Consider the following 6,816-nt stretch of genomic DNA (forward strand, 5'->3'; position numbering starts at 1 on the left):
GCCGCAGCGGGGCTGGGACTGCGCTGGGCAGCCACAGCTCCAGAGCTGTTGCTTTACCAAACACAGAAATAAATGAGAGGAAAAAAAAATCCTTCCAAAAACGGGGATTTTGAGCAGTTTTCCTGTCACACCAGTCATCTCTTGCCCATTTCTCAAGGAGGAGAAGGTAAGAAGTGTGGTGAGCTCCATGCAGGTCTGTCAGCACTTCCTGATCCTCCTTGCTGCTGTTGGGGATCAGCCTGAGCTCCTCAGAGTTTGGATTTTCTCTTGGGTCAGTGCTTTGATCTGAGCTGTCCTGCCCTGGCAGTGTCTCAGAGCACACACCTTGCAGCCAGGCTGGCATGAACACGGGCTTATCTTCCCTCTGCTTACCTTGGCTCTGAGGGAGAATAAACTTCAGCTCTCAAAGGTCTGTATGCTGTGAACAAGGAAAGCTGCTGATCCTGCAGGGATGTCACTTTCTTCAGCTGCTCTGATGAAGGTCAAATCACCATTCTGTTGTAGTTCTAACTTAATAGAAAAGGTTTTGTTTAATAGGAAACTGTTGCTTTTCTATTTACAATAGTCTGTGATTCTAAGTTAAGCTTAGAGTGCCACTTCCCATAATGTGTTAATCTCTTCCTTGTGAGGCATCTCTGGCAGCTTCAATTTGTTCTGGCATTTGACACGGGATGGCTTTGAAGTGTTGCTTTTGAAAGTGGATAAGGCAAGTGGAGAGCCGTTATCTCAGTTGCTTAAAGAGAAAAACCAAAGCTAGCGTGCTGGGGTCATGCACCAACATGTCCCTGCGCATGGCGCAGCTTGCCGTGCTCAGGCTGGGGTGTGTAGTGTGACTAGGATTAATCTCCAGGCATAGCAATAAATTGCTTTCCCAGGCTTGCTCCCTTGGCTTTTGCCTGGAGAAGGCCAGATCTTAGCAACCAGGAGCGTAAGCACCAGCCTCTTATCATTCCAGCGAGGAGTTCAGGCATGTTATTGTTTGATATGGTATGAAGGCTGGGCTTTTCACAGTAGGTGCTGGGCCACTGGGTCCTGATAGTTTTCTTTTTTGAGGCAAGCTGTGTTCACTGGCATGAAGTGCCTTCAATCTGGAACTGTCTCCAGCTATTTCTTCTCCTTCCTTTTGGGATATGTCTTGTGGGCTGGAGCTTGGCATGCTTGGAGTGGGAGATGTGTGGGTGTATATGCTCCCAGGACAGCTCTTGGCCCAGAGAGGGTGGGCAGAGCCTCTTCTGGAGCTGAGCTGCAAGGGGACCTCATCTGTTCTAGCATTGCCCCAGAGAGCAGTGAGGTGCCCCCACTGCTTCACACAGCCTGTTGGTGCTTTATTTCTGCCATGGCTTTCAGAGCCTGTGCTGCTAGGGGCACAGATGCCCTGTGCCCCCTAATTGGGTTGTTCATTAAACCCTAAATGTCTTCGCCTGTTACAATTGTTCTTGTGCTAACCAGACTTTCAAGGCCCAACTTTCTTTTGCTGGGAAGGGGTTGTGGGATTTCTCTTCCTTTACGGGCTCTTTTGGGGTGGCTACAGCGAGAATCTTGTCAGCCTGCAGCAGAGGAGATATTTGGAAGGACAGTGCAGCAGTGTTCTGTTTGCTGGAGAAAGAAGCACTGCTTAGGTAGTGGTCACCACAAGAGGTTATGTTATGGTTTAGACCTTGGCTGGGTTTGAAGAGGTGGCACTATGCTGAGTGTGTCACTCTGTACTTCAGCCAAGGGTCTGCTTGCTGGAGTACAGCATCTCTTCTTGCTGGTGTTTGTTCCCTGAAGTTACTGAAGGGTGTATTAACCCAGTTGTTTCTGCCAGCCTCTCTTGAACTGTGGAAAGAACAGACCTGACTGAAAGCCAAATCTTCTGTGAAGTGTCAGTGCTGACCTTAGAAGAGCCTTTATAGGGTCAATGCTACCCGGGAGCAGGGGAAGGAGAAACTTCTTTTGTAAGAGGCTTCAGGAAAAGGCTGGGGGTGCTGGATGGCTTCTGCAGACTATAAGCAGGGTGGTTTGGGTCTCCAGAGTATGTATCTGCCTAGCTGAGGGGCAGAGAGGGTAGCTCTGATGCAAATCAGAGCATGCCAAGCTAGTGAAGGGGAAAGGATGTGTGCTGGTGGGGAGCTCAGTGTGAGGATAGTGTCTGTGCTGGAGTCGTGGAAGGCAGTTTGATAACATCTGAAATCAATATGTGCAATTACTCTGCCTTGGGAAGATGCCTGGAGAGAGCATACCAATTACTGCCCTAAAGTGCAGGTGGAGTGTTGATGGGTCTGTTCAGCAGCTCAAAGCACTGACAAATACTGGGTGTGAGGGGGTGTAGGCTCTGCTTACATGGGAGGTTGTGCTTGGCTTTGGGAGTCTGAGGATGCTGAGCACACAGTGTTAGGCAAAAGGTGGGAGGGAAAATGGTTTGTGTGAGGTCAGCAGCAGAGCCCAGCTTTGGGCAGCATCAGGCTGTAGTAGGAGCTCTCCTGACACCTGAGTGTGAAGGAGGGTGGGCAAACAAGGCTTCTGGGTGGGTTTTTACCCACCCCTAACTTGGGGTGGGGGGAGACTTCTTCTGGCACAGCCTCTGGCAGATGCTTGCTGCTACTCAGCCCTGCCACTGCTGCTGAAGTTTGGCAGTTGGAGAAGACAGGAAGCTGAGCCTGTCCCTTTGAGAACCAGTGAGGAGGCAAGTTACCCCTTCGCCTTTTGGACAAAAGCAAGGCCTGAGCTGTCAGTGTAAAAGCCAAGTATAAAGTTGGTATGAGAAAATGTTATTGGCTTGTGCCTTAAGAGGTGGGAAAGCAGCCTGGGGAAAACTAAGTATATGGTAACCCTTATCAAAATTCTTATGTCTTTCTCTTCATGGTTTCTTCTCCTCTGATCTTCAGTCCTTTATTTTTTTGGCACAGGATGTCACTTGCTTTGAGAAGCAAGCATCCAATGTGCAGGGAGGTGACCCAGTCATCAGAAAATATGTGGGTGGCTGGCTGTAAAAGCAATGGGGGGCATTGAAGTGTACAGAAGCAATTGCTGACATAACTCAGTCACCATGGCAGATCTGAAGGTTAGTTAGTGATGTTTGTGATAGATAAGGCATCAAAGCATTGGGTACAGCAGATAAATGAATGATATCAAATAATGTCATGTAGTCAAGCATATTCTTTTAATTAAGACAGTGGTTAAGCTTAGCATGGCTGGAGAAAAATGTCTGAAATCTAAAGAGAAGAAATCCTGAAAATTGATAAATTGGGGTAGGATACTAATCTGAAAGATAATGGTGGGAAGAAGCTGCAGTGACTTCATGGATGTGTGGGAGGGTGGCTGCTGATTTGTGGTGGTGGGTGAGGTGTAAGTATACATGTGTGTTTCCAGCTCTTCAGAAACTCAGATGTTTCTCAGGCTTGTGTAGTTGGCCACAGGTGCTGGCTTTAAGGACTGAGTCCTTAATCACAGAAAAACATGCTCAGTTAAGGACATCTGCACCAGACCAGGATGTTGCAGATTCCTTTGGAGGATGTTGCAGAATTGTCAAGAAATGGAGCTGCTCAGGCCCTGGGCGGCAGCAGCAGCCCTGCACCAGCAAGTGTAGTGTGCCTCAGGCCCGGAGCTGCCTGCCCTACAGATGGGGGCCCTTGGTGTTGGTCTGGGTGAGAAGTGGCACCTGGTGACAGGGATGGGGGGAAGGGATGAAACCAGAGATGTGGTGAAGCAATGAGGTCTCCCGTGGGTTCCTAGGGGGGGCTTGTGCCTCACTTCAAGGGTTACTATGAATTAGCAAGTGTAGCTTTTTTTTCAGAATCAAACATCAGGGCTATTAAAAAATCCATCTGAAAATGTGACTCAATCTTTCCTATTTTCCAGCTACTGTATTGCTTTCCAGTCTACTTTTTCCCCTGTACCCTAGAAAAATACAGTCATTTTATAGACTTAATCATTAATGATGGGGTGCAATCATTAATGCATAAATGCATTATGCAGTTAAGCACTGCATAACTTGCAGTTCTAACTTGCTTAGGGATTTGCAGTCTGGATTTGTTAATCACTTTTCCTACTGAGTTAAGTCTTTAGAAACATTTTCCTGTTCCATTGCAGTATTCAGTTTTATTTTTGGTGTGATATGGACAGAAACAGAGGGAGAAGCATAAATATTTGTCATAAGTGTCAAGTACATGACATTGGAGAATTTTTTTATTGCTTTCATGTGCTGGTGTCCCTGGATAGGGAAGTTCTCCTGAAAGGTGAAAACCTCTTGAGGACACAGCTTCTCAGTGGGCTGAGGTTTGCGGCTGAAGGAGAAGGCTGTCCCGTGGCAGCTGGGAGCTTCTTAGCCCAGAAACCTGTTGGTTTAGGGAGTGAACCTGGCTGAATATGAACCCTTGTATTTTATTTCTTGATGGCACCCAGCACATGAGCTGAGTCATGCCTTGTGGATAAAGGTGTGGTTTGTTGAGGACTTGTTTCTTTTGGGTTGCTGCCCTGGGCAGGCATTATTTTAGGGTGAGTAAAATAAACCTCTGAATAGTTGTAGTTCTTTTTGCCAGGAGCCATGTGGGATTAATTTAGCCTGTTTGTCTTGGGGTGGTTTCAGTGTTTCTGCAGATTGGTGGCTGTGTTCAGGGAAGGCTGTGAAATGTTGTGATTAATTCTTCAGGATTGTTCAGAGTTTATGGTAAAGTTGCTAGCTAGTTAACAGTGACTGCTCTAATTATTCTGGTGTGAGTGTAAACAGTGAGGCTGTGATGTGCCACTGTCTGCTGGAGCAGCACTTGAATATGTGTCTTTCTGAGATAGAGCCATCCTTTCCCTTTTTCCTGTTCCCATGCTGTACTCTCTGCAGAACAGCCATGTGTATGTCTTGGACAAGCAGGAAAGCTATGGAAGTCCAGCCTTCCTTTCTGCTGATACTGGTGCTGAGTGGCAACTGCTCCGCTGAGGTCAGTGGACCCAAATTCATTACCTCACTTTTTTTTGCTACCTTCTGCAATTCACTGTCTCCAGTAGCTTCTACTCATTCACACCAGTATAAGTGAGGAGGACTGTCTCATCCTTTTCAGCTGGCAGCAGAGCCTGGGGTTTTGATGGGAGTCCTTGCTGCAGAGCAGAGATGGGGCAGAGGGGTCTGTATTAAGCCATAAGGAGCACAGAGCTGTGTGCCAAGGTGGTGGGAAGAGAGCAGCTCCCTGAAACCTGCAGCTCCTGTGCAATATCCCGTGAATGTTTCTGGGGTGTGCTGATTGGTTTTTTTTTTCAGCCAAGTGGCCCTATAATTGTGTGACCTTGTGAGGACAAAGCGTTAATGACACATTTTGGATGGATGTTAGGTCCCTGTTCCCATGGGTAAACTGTGCAGGGCAAGACTCTGGACTTTGCACAGCTATGCAGATAACACTTTCTTCAACTTCAGAGGAAAAAAAAAATCTTGTGTCTGGTATTCTCACTTTACACAGATTTCTGGTATGGCTGTTGAACTCTAAGCATGCTATGCAGAAGCAAGTCCTACAGACCCACAAGGCTTTCAACTGGAGAGGGATGATAACATCCTACTGGTATGTAGGATGTTAAATTAACACAAAGAAGACTCATTTGGTTGTTTCCTCTGGCTACAAATTTCCTTGGTAACCTGGAGCTCCAGTTCACAGATAGACCCAAACATTGAGTGCTTATCATGGGGCTTAAACTAGGAGCAGACATGAGGGGCTCAGCTGGGGTGGGAAAAGGAGGAATAAAGAAGTGCTGTGGAAGCCCAGGCTGCATAACACTTTCTGAGGATGTGTTAGTGTTGGATTTGTGACTGTGGTGAAGGTGTGAATCAGTTGTACCAAGGGGTGTCAGATCACCGTACTCTAGTGACCTGGCCTTTAGTGCCTACATTTGACAATTCAGTACGGTATTGGAACAGTGCTCTGCAGTCAGATGCTGCAGTCTTCCTTCTGGTGGCTTGTTTCTCAGCTGTCCCTCTGTTGCAAGATCAAATTGTGAATAATCTCTGCAGTCTTGTGAGTGCAGCAAATCTTGGACTAGCCACCCCATAGTTTGTCTTGGTTTTTCCCTGCTTTTGCATGGCGTACATATTAACTCAAAGACTTTTTGCTGTTGATCCCTTCTAGTTGTGAGAAACTTTATCATGGCTGTCTGTCTCTTCTTCCCCCCCTCCCACTCTAGGCAGTAGTTCAGGCTTCTATTCTATAGAATAGAAGTGAGTCCTAAAACCACAAAAGAGCTGGTGAGGATAGGATTTTTTTATATACAAGTAGTATAGGCACAGCCTTACGAAGCCCACAGTTGCAGGCTGTCACATCTACAGTAGATAAAGCTGAAGGAATCGGGCAGCAGCAGAAAAAAAAAATGTGCCAGCACAGCTTTGCAGAGTAGTGTGTGAATGCATACCTAATGGAGGCTGGCTGTAATTACCAGCTCCCATGCTGTTCTGCTGCGGCATCCAGCTCTGTCAAGTTACACTCAACTAGCTGCTGCCTTTGTGCTTCCTCACCATGGTACTGGCAACACGCAGGCATCACTGGAGCTTTTCTCCTGCCTCTGGACCTCCTCATGTGCTAGATGCAGCTGGTGGTCTTAGTCTGGTCTGCTGCTCTGATGTGGGCTCTCAGAGAGAAATTGGGATGCTCAAAGGGACCCCTGCTAGAAGAGGATCTGTAGCTGTTGCTTCATGCTGGATGTCTGCTACCAGATCCTCCCTTCTCCTCATACAACCCCAGCACATGAGGCCTTGCCTGTTTGTGGACAAGAAGCTGGAAGATGTGTGAGCTGCCTCCTTATCGGGAGCCTGGGAAGGATGTGATCTGAGGGTGAATCACAGCTCTATTAGGGAAGGAGGCT

Source organism: Aptenodytes forsteri, unplaced genomic scaffold (genome assembly GCF_000699145.1).
Source record: "Aptenodytes forsteri isolate BGI_AS27 unplaced genomic scaffold, ASM69914v1 Scaffold209, whole genome shotgun sequence".
NCBI classification, from domain to species: domain Eukaryota; kingdom Metazoa; phylum Chordata; class Aves; order Sphenisciformes; family Spheniscidae; genus Aptenodytes; species Aptenodytes forsteri.